Source organism: Pterocles gutturalis, unplaced genomic scaffold (genome assembly GCF_000699245.1).
Source record: "Pterocles gutturalis isolate BGI_N339 unplaced genomic scaffold, ASM69924v1 scaffold6556, whole genome shotgun sequence".
NCBI classification, from domain to species: Eukaryota; Metazoa; Chordata; class Aves; order Pterocliformes; family Pteroclidae; genus Pterocles; species Pterocles gutturalis.
The window spans coordinates 42,168-53,096 of record NW_010105313.1 but is presented as its reverse complement, the minus strand read 5'-3'; positions in this window follow the sequence as shown (position 1 = coordinate 53,096).

Below are 10,929 nucleotides of genomic sequence, written 5' to 3'. Positions count from 1 at the left end.
TGACCTCATGTCCTTCCTATTGTCTAAGACAGTGTATAAAAGGGGAGAGATCTAAGGCATCTTCTATTCTTCCAGCTCCACTGATTTATTCCTCCAAGACAACAGGGTAAGTCTAACTTCACTGCATGTCTTCGTAGCTATAGAATACTTAAAATTTCTTTTTTATATTGCAAAATGCTAGCAGTTTTAGAAAAGCTGAGGTAAAGAGAAGACTAAATTTATCAAGAACTCTTAGACAATCTGGGCTAAAGGCAAGAACAGGGTAGGGAAGATTCCATTATTTTCCTCTGGAGACTTTCTGAAGTTACAGGCAAACCTACTTTGAAAAGAGAATGAACAGGACCTTTCTGAACAAGTAATTGTATAGGGATCAGGTAACATATTCCCAGAGAAAAGAGCAATATTTTTTGAGAGATTCAGAATAAGAGATGTGGATGGAAAAAGGAAAGACACAAAGGAAGAAGAAGAACTAGGAAGCCTTAACAGGGGTCAGTCAGGAAGGAAATCATGTACTGGGAACCTGTTGGCACCTGACTGTGATGGCTTCCTAAATGCACCTTGTCTTTTGCAGCTTCACCTCAAACCCTGAGAACAATGATGAACAACATCAGCTCCCGGTGCCTGCCCGCCTGTGAGGTGACCTGCCCACAGCCATGTGCCTACAGCAGAAGCCTTGGGCCCTGTGTTGTATCGTGTGGGGACTCCAGAGCCGTGGTGTACGCCCCACCGATCGTCCTCACCTTGCCAGGGCCAAACCTCAGCAGCTGCCCTCAGGAGAGCATTGTGGGAACATCGTTTCCCCAGCCATCTGGTGCTTTGACCTCTGGGACCTCCTCCGGGATGGGGGGCTCCTTTAGTTCTGGGGGCATGTCAGGGATGGGGGGTTCCTTTGGATCTGGGGGAATGTCAAGGATGGGGGGTTCCTTTGGATCTGGAGGCACCTCAGGGATGGGGGGATGCTCCAGCAGGCGGACCTACAGCAGCAGCCGTGGGTCCCGCCGTGGAAAATGTGGCTCATACTAAGGCAGCCTGAATACCTGCAGACCATGCAACAGCTTAGGAGATGAAAACACAAGATCTGGATCCACATCTGGGTCTGGCTTTCAGAGATGGTGAAAGCCCATTGCATCAGCCACGGGAGCCACCCTTGCTCAGTACCTCTGAAAACTGGGCCCACACCTCTTTCTTCCATGTTACACCTCATTTTCTATCAATAGCAGTTTCACATAATGGCTTCTCTCCTTAAATTGTTATTAGTCTTTTACTATGTCCTTTATGGTAGCGTGGAAATGTTTTAGAATTTGCAAGTGGGACTTTGCTGCAAAGATTTCAGCTTTACCTTGTAAAGTGCAATAACTTTTATCATCAACACGTACGGTCTGGCTGTCTTTGGACTATGGAACAGACCACCAATGAACTGCACCACTCCATTCTGTAACACTTATTTCATGTTATGTTAAAAGTCTTGACAAATCATATTACCGGCTTTCTGGTTTTCCTTTTCTTCCATTCTGCTTTACAAACTAGGTTTAGTGAAACTGAACTCGATGGGAGACGACACAGCAGGTGGAGCTCCAGGTATATAAAGGGAAGTGGAATTCAATGCCCTCATGCATGGCTGCACAAAAGCACCAATTTCTACCTGTTTTTAGCCTTTCTACACATTTTAGTGGCTGAGCCTAGATGGAGTCATTCTCAAGTACGCATTTGAATTTGACAACGTTTTGGACAATGTAGTTTGCAGAGGATGGGCAGGAATAGCACCTACCCTGAGCTCCATGCAGTTGCATTTACACCGTACTAAGAGGATCAGAGTCAGTGATTTTGAGGCTGAGTCAGGAATGTCTAGATAAACCGCCATACATGTGACTTGAGTGAAGGTGATGCCTGACCATTTACAAGGGAGAGTTACACCCCCACACAGATCTTACTCAACAGGTTGAGGAATGAAACATTGAGTAATGAGAGTGAAAACTGCTGAGGTTTTGCTGCCACAATCTTATCTGCGGTGCGCTAGAGCAAAGTCAGACACTCCTGAGCCAAGACTAAAACTGGAGTCACAACAATGACGTAATTCCTTTGGTACTTTGGGGCCCCAGTGTGTACACACACACCTCTGCACAAGTCTTCAAGCAGCTGAGAACACAATTCTGCACTAGGAAAAAGGGTTTATACCCAAATAAAAAGCAATTCTGCTTTTTAAACAATCAAAATATGTACAATTACTTAGCCTGTGTATTTTGATCTGACTAGCAGCACATCATTACTTTTCTTGATAGGTTTCTCACTACCACTGGGTGATATAATTCAAGCAACGTTCTGTTAATGTTTTGGTTTAGCACATTGTACCCATAAAGCCACAATATGAGTAGAGCTATTTGAATATTTCTCCCAAGATTTTCTGATTGGAATTCCTCTTTCATCAGAAGACACATTATCTTAGAGATCTGTATAGAAAAAAAAGCAATGAAAAAAAAAAATTAAAACCAGCTGCAAATTTGTGGTGGAGGAATCTGTTTCTCAGGCAGATCTGGCAATGATGGTGCATGAAGCACTTTGTGATCCTTAATTCTGAGAGGGCACGAGGGCATCCTTGTAGCTATTGCCTGAAGGGATCCCATGGTGATGCTTAACAAGCTCAAATCATTTACTGCATAAATGCTTCAATTAAGTTAACAAACCACAAGGATTAAGACAATCAAAGGAAGGAAATGAATGTTATGCTTGGCACAGCAGCACTTGCTCAGCCTACGCACAAGCCCTCTCTTGTCACGAACAGCAGCACAATCGAAATTGCTCCTAAAGAAAAATATTGATACAGCTGCTGGGATGGATTTTACAGCTTACTTCAAGGCATGTCACAGGGTGCAAGACTTTTAGTCTGGTTCTCAATTATATATAAATAAGGTCTTCCCATTCCTTTCACACCTGCCTGCCTACCCTCCTCAGATCTAGGCTAACCCGTTTCCCTTTGCAATTTGTAATCAGATAAACTATTTGACCATCAAGACTAGATAAATCAGAGCAAAACATTGCCTTGTGATGGAGTCAGGACATGCACAGTCTTTTTAACTCATGCTGAGCGTTAAAACAGTTTCCTCAGGGATATCCAATGGCTGGTAATGAACCTGAGTAACTGACCTAGTTTAAAGTTAACTTGGCTTTGAGTGGGAGCCATACCAGACCATCTCTAGAGGTCATTCCAACCTAAATTATTCTATTATTCTGTTCTAATTAGAATGAACGCCATGGTATAGATCAGAAAGGGGAAAAAAATACTCTAATGAAGAATGTCTGACAAATTATATTGGCCATACAGAGGAATTAATTCTTCTCTGATGATAGTCCTCGATGAATGCATAAGAACTCATGCACAAAGTTAACTTCCTTCAGAGTGGTTTGTAACTAAGAAACTGCAGCGAAATGAAAGCCAGAAAACGGTGCTATGATGCAACAGGGCTTTAATACAAACAAGAAGTGGAACACATTCTTGCAGAATGAGGCAAAGCACAGACAAAGAACACAATTTCCATTTCAACAAGGACTACAATCAATCAGTCATTCAGCGGAGCACAGGGCTCACAATACGGTCTTCAGGTCTTCTTTCAGCTGGACACTTTCACAGTCAAGTCCCATTATTTATTTTAGTCACTTCGGATTCAGAAAGAACAAAACACAACAAGAGCAGATGACAAAGTGAGGCAACATTGGGAACATAAGCTTCAGAATAAAACATAGCATAAAAAGATCCCAGGCAACCCCAGCTCCTACTGACATCAGCTGGAGGAGAGGTTGCTTGGCATGTCTGATTTCTGGGTCTGCATGTCAATTATTAGTTTGTATCTTATTGTTCCTTCAGTCAGGACTCTTTCTTAAAGATTTAGAATGACCCAGAGTTTCCAAAGCGACTCCTATAGTACCCTCTGGAAAAAAAGGGGAAATAATTTCTACCAAATCCTGAATATAGTGAGGTTCGGTACAAGCTTCCCAAACGGGAGGTTCCACCACCATATGAGCCCCCTCCCAGGCCACCATAAGAACCACCTGAACTGTAGAAGCCCATCCCATAGAAGCCACCTCCACCACCAGAACCAGTCTGACACTCAACTTCAGGCACGGCAGTTCCCACAAAGCTTTCCTGAGGGCATGTGCTGATAAGGGGTCCCGGGAAAGTCACAACAACGGGTGGCGGGAACACGATTGCTCTTGAATCGCCACATCCAGTGATACACGCTTCATTATGGACGTCGATAGACGGTTCTCCGCACGTCACTTCATACGGTGGAGGACAACGTAGCATCTGTCCATTGGAAGACATCTTTCCAGAAGGCAAGTTCACCTGAAAGGCAGAGACTGCATTGCCTGGTAAAGTTAGAGCCAGAGGAGTGGAAGAACAAACTGTGTTATAACACATTTGTTTTATATATATACATATATATATACAGATAGATATAGATAGATATATATATATATAGATACAAAAAAACATGTTATAACTGTGTAACATGGATTGTTTAGATGTGTTGAATGGTATCCTTCTGAACAGATGCAGATACATACACCTGAGTCATCTGCACTAAACTTAAGAGTTAGTGATTAAAAGAAATTATGAAAAATAAGCAGCATTTTTATGGCACAATCCATTCCACTCTAAAGTAGACTTGTGCATTACAGATCTCACCAATCAAGCAAGATGAATTGTTGGGCAGAGGCTTCTAGTCTACTCCCACTCCTCTCTAGCCTTCCATTGCCCCGTAGCTTATTCCCAAAATGAGTTCTAGGAACAATGTCTCTCTTTCCTTTTCTCACATCCTTGCCTTTGCTGTGCTTACTGTCTGGGAATCAGTCCTAATCCTGATAATGTTTTAGGAGCATCCTGTCTCCATAGATAGATGCTCAATTTCTAGGAATTGTTACCATCCCCATTTCTGAAACTCCCATTCATTTTTTTCCTCACACATGGTGATGCCGATATCCACCCTATTGGTGAGTTACAGTTCCCAAGTAAAATGCTTTTAGAGAATAAGGCCCTACCCTAAAATAGGGGTAAGATACATAATCTCATATTAATGCTACCTATAAATCCACGTCTATAATTATGAACTGATTCAGTTAAATCCGACTTACCCAGTCACCAAGAAGCGGAGAAGGCAGTGGAGGCAGCTACAGAGACCCAAGTTACGAGCACTTTTATATGCTGTCATAGAGAATAGAAATTGGGAGAGACCTTTACGCAACCGTTCTCTCCATCTTGTGAAACCGAATGTTTTCCCCTGCTGATGCCTTCCTTTGTTGCAACTGTTTTGATAACAGCTTATGATCATTAGATAACTTCCAATCCCACACATCATGGTGCGCGCACTTCACCCATCTTGTCTTTTCGCTGGAAATCTCACAGTAAATTGAGTTTAGTTTTCTCTTAAATACTTACTAATATTTGTGAAGGTAGCTCAGAGATGGAGAACCTACATGCTAGTAGTCAGCACAAGAGTCCAGTTTATAATTTGTCAGGTAATAATTACCAGTGGATTCATTGATTTCTCCTCTTTAAAGGCAGGAACTCTTTTTACAATAGATATCCATTAGTCCATGGCCATTGCGTACACAGTCTAGGGCTTTGCGACTGACTTTATGACTTCAGACTGGTTTTGGGCAGATGTTCTCCTACAAGACTATATCACGTCCCAAGTAGAAAGTAAGAAGTACCAAAGTAGTTTATGGACTCTCCTGTGAGCAATAGGATCAGGCACAATAATTCAATCAGAAATTCAGCTGAAGAGAGGCACCCGTCCAAGCTTTTACAATTTGTCATCAGTTCCTTATAGAATCATATCTCAAGGAATCATCCCCTTCCAAGGTGCCTTCAGAATAAACACAAAAAAATGTTAATAACTGTGAAGAAATTGAATTGTCTTTTCCCAGTGTGCTTGTTGGAGAGAGGACAACACAATTACCCACAGGAGTGGAGGATCCAGAGGAAATATTACCCGAGGTACAGGTCCATAACCTACTAAAACAAATCCACAAAGCCTGAAAAATGCCGGTACTGTGATTCACATAATCACATTTACATGAAAAACCCTCTTACATATGTTCTTGTAGCAAATTACTAAAACTAGTGCAAAAAATACAGATTGTTTTATTTAAGTTTCATGACCACGAAATAAATACAATGACCAGAGGAATGTATGCAGCTGATAGAGATAGGACAGCAAGCTGCACAGAATAATATGACTCACATAATTTGTGGGAATGAGAAGTAACTAATAATTACAGTGATTGACAGTTGAAGCAATTAAAGGACTTACCAAGCCAAATATTTTATAAAAGTTAATAAGGACCTCATTGTCTTTGAGTTTTTTTCCAATGTAGAGAAAACTTGTTTAAAACACAGTTTCTTAACACACACCACAGAAAATCACACGGGCTTGACCCATCCGTACAATTCACGTTCTGTAACTGATGCTTTTCCCTGGCAGCTTTAAGGAAGGTGAACTAATGTTTAACATAAGGTAGAAAACCACAAGAGCAGATAAGGTCTTTCAAGCTCAAACTGCAGTCAGCCCTCATACTCCACAGACAACTTTAAAAAAAAAAAAATACAGAATGCAAAAGAGTAACTGGCAACAGTCCAACATCCCTTCTCACATCACCTGAACTTGAGTTACCTTACATAAAAGGGTTCTTTCAAAGACAAATAGACATCCTCCCTCACCAAGTGAAAGCTAAATACTTCTAAAAATACAAAGAAAATCCATCAGGGATTTTGTACTTTCCTTTAAGAATTTCTTGTTTCTTATACAGAGCAGCAAACTCCAAAAGCCAGATTTAGTTCTCCCAGCTTTAGATTTGAACTCACCTCACATAAAGCAATTCTGGAACACTATCAGTAAGATTCCTCATCTTGTTTTTTTCTAGCATGCTAATGTTGTTGTTGTTGTTGGGCTTTATTGATTTTCTGATTTTTTAATTGATTTAGAAATCCCAGTACTGAGCTCTGATCCTTACACAGCTGCTTTGCATACTGAGATTAAATCTTCCAGAGGAAGCTGATTTAATTGCTATTGCCCTCACCTGTGCCATGCTATAATTTTCTAAATTGGCCTGAAAGCTCACTCATCTGAAAGGAAATAGCCCATATTATCATCACAGATTGTAGCAAAACATTATCCTTAACCTTCATTTTTCCACAGATTTTATCACAGCGATTCCAGGCAGAGTGCTTGTAAAATAATAACAAACAACAACATGCATCAAAATAAACAGGTTGAAATATGGGAATCATTGTGTAAGAGTTTAAACATAAGGTTGCTTTTGATCCTGGACATCCACATTTTGGATGGAAAAAGGAGGATGTAGGGGTTAGATTCAGTTCCAGATTGAGATATCTATACTTGGGTGTCTGGAAACACGTGTCTAAGCTTCTCTTACAGTCAGTAGACACACTTGGTGGAGCCTGGAGATCTATCCCTGCATTCCCCCTTCCATGAGTTCTTGCATTTCATCAACCGAGCACTTCTGCCATCTCTTTGGGGCATTGTTTAGCTGTCCTTTGGGGGCACTGGAAGTTTAGTAACCCCACTGATATGGAGACCCTATATTTAGTCACCTCTGCATGTTCCAGTTTCCATTGGCACCGAGATTATTTTCTTCTATTTTTTGCCTTTTCCACACTCCTTGCTTAATCCTTCTTCAGCAAAATGCACCCTGATCCCAAGGGGAATTCATAGTCAGTGACCCCAGTCTACTCACGTCCCATTTGTGTCCTGAATACCTAGTCCCACCTTCAAGTATTTCATGGCAAGCTCTCTTGTTACATGGATTTCCTGTCTCATGGATACTTTTGGTTCCTTTTCCTAGCTACAGCGTGACAAAAGGGGGTGATTAAGCAATTATGCACACAAATAATTCTAAAGCTGAAGAATTCTTCCCTACCACTAAATGAGATTTGCTCAGAGTTTAGGAATAATTACACTATTGCAATCTTACCGGGCATCTTTAATCTTAAAAACAAAACAGAATGCTCTTTAATACATGGGTGCTGGTTTCCTCGATAAAAGCTGAGGGTACACGAAATTGCAGCCCAAGTTGTAACTACTGCTTGCGCTTCCGTGTATAATTTAGCTTTGTATCAAAGCTGGCCAACATATCCATCTCAGGCTGTACACAACATACCCGTCACCCAAGTGAATTTTCCAGGTCAGAGCCACCTCATTTGACCAGCAACAGGGCTGCAGGACTTTAAGGGCTACTGGGTCACCTGAAGTCCCCAGGTGTGGGAAGAGCTGATGTAGCAGCATTAGTAAGGCTGCTGGGTTGCTCCATAAATCAGCCCTGCCCTGCCTCATCCCACCCTATAAGACCCAGGCTCTTAGGAGAAGACTTGTCCCTTTTTCTCTCCATCTGAGTTGCAACAAAGAAGTGAAGGATCTCAGTAAGAATCAAGAGGCTTGTAGAGGTGAGAAGGACAGAGTGATATACACTCAGTAGAATGGGAATTGTGTATTCAAAGACAGCCTGGAGCAGCCTTCTTGTCCCATTGCAAAGGGAGAGAAGGAGAGATGAGGTTAGCAGGTTCTTTAAAATGGAGGTATGGTAGAGATGTGTATGGTCCTGTTTCTTGGTAGGGTGAATGCTGGTGAGTCCAAGTTTTGGGTTATTTAGAGTGGAGAGCCTCAGGAGTCCCACCCTTGCAAACAATTCATTTTTAATACTTTGTTAATGCTCACGGTATGTGAGTGGATTCATATTCCTGTATCGCCTCATGGTTCACGGAGGTGTGGTGTCAATATCCCATTTAATAATCTATTAATTTTAAAGCTATTAATTAAATCTTCATTCTGGTTCATTACTTAATTAAGCCTGCTAATCTCAACAAGAAAAACTGGCAGCTGACTTCCAGTTCCTTCAAGGCTGAAAGAGTGCTGGAAAGGGATTTAAACAGTCACAACAGCCCTTCACCAGGAACTTTTCTGGGCATCCCATGCAGGATTCATTCTGCCCCTTCTCCTGTGTCTGTCCTGTGCCTTGGTCTCCCTGGCTCCATCCTTGGCTAGTGTGAGATATTGGAATTATAATGACAGGTTATAAGTAATAAGGCTAATAATAATTAGGTGTGTCTAAGTCTTAGATCCACCCTTATGTATAGAGTGTCCTTAGACAGGTTAGATGGCTCTTGAGCACCAGTTATCCCATAATAAGATAATCGTCTGTGCCATGTGGGTGCAAAGAGAAAGAAGGTTTGGAAGAAGCAGGGAGAAGATGATGTGGGATGTTATAAAAGCAACGCAATGTGGCATCCTTTATAATGACTGAAACAGCCAGGGAAGGTAGAGGAACAGCTGGGCTCCCACACGCAAGGTAATATGGGTGGAAAGCATCGAAAAGTGCAAAAGAAATTGGTGACATGTGTTTGTGGGAGGTTGTTAAATGGTGGGCAAAGGAGGAAAGAGCAAGAGTGAAGGCCAAATGGGCAGAAAGATGGAGTATTATCAGAAATACAGGGGTTTTGCTAGGCTGTGAATCAAAATGTCTTGAAACATGGCTTAGGCAGATGAGTAGAGAATATCGAGGGTTCCTTGAAAATGGGATGTGTCAATATGTGCTGAATGGACCCAGACGACAGCAGAGCACTGTGGTGCATCGTATGGATACTAGACACAAATTTCTCCAAAAGGGGTCAAGCTCAAAGTTCCTGGGCTGAAAGGCTAACGGCTCTTTCTTAAAAAGCCTCAGCAAGGCTCTTGGAGGACAGACGATCTTGAGCAAGCTGCTTCATTCTCAAGAAGAACCAACTTAGTGGTTTTCAGGCACATAATTAAAAAAAAAATAATAAAGGGAATTATTTGCAAGTCATCTTCCGCAGGTGAAAATCACTTTCTGAATCCCATTGTGCAACTAGGTTATCGTTAAACTCCTTGAACCGCTGGGCTGGATGAGGTGGAGATAGTGAGTCAAGGCCGGGTCTTTTGAACTGGAGGTTCCTGAGAGCTCCACCCTGCTGATGATCTCATTACTGAATTTTTCACAACACTTTTTGCGTGAGCCAGGCAATCAGAGCTTCTATCTCTGCCCTGCCTCCCAGCTTATCTAGGGCGAGACACAGTTCACCAGCTAATCCTCCAAGAGATAGTAATTACGTCTTCATCTTGGATCAATAAAGTAGGGCGCATGCTAATGTCTGCAAGATAAACAAGAAGATTTACAGGAGTTACCACCTTATAAAAGGACAAATTTAAATATATCTACATCACACATTTGGGGGTCTCGTTTTAGAAAGAGCAGATTTATAGGGGGGTGGGTAGGGAGCGTGCATGGGATGCTTTTGTCCCAGGTGAGTTGGCTGAGCAGACAGTAGATCCCAGTGAAAGCCCTGGGGGCTGCAGCAGATGGATGGGCAAATTCTGTCTTCTCAGAGGCTGGCAGCTGCCCAGGGAGACAGGGCAGGGTGAACAGGGAGACTGGCAGGAATCCAGGTTGCTTAGCATCTTTTCATGTGATGTTTTAACATTACTGTGAAGTTTTCTGCAATCCCTCTTCTCTTTCAAGAAGTCTGTGGGTAAACAACTGCACCTGGATGTGACTGCATGGGCTGCTTGCAGAACGAGGTGCACACCCTGATGTTCGTGGGTATCTGCCTCCACGGGTGAGGGCAAGTTGTTAAACAGCAAGTCTCAAGAACCACCAGCCTGAGAATGGAAAATTAGACAGATTTCACCTTTCAGTTTTGGGGGCAAGTTTACCAATGAATTTCAATTCACTTCTGATAAACTGGACTTCTAGCTTGCAGCAACTGGCAGAGGTCTCCAATCGTAACTGCAGCAATGTTCTTCTTGGGACCAAAAGGACAATGGTTGCACTTAAAATGTGTGGAAATCTTTAAAGAAATGAAAACTTAGGGTTGGGGGGGGCGGGGGGTGGATGGGACAT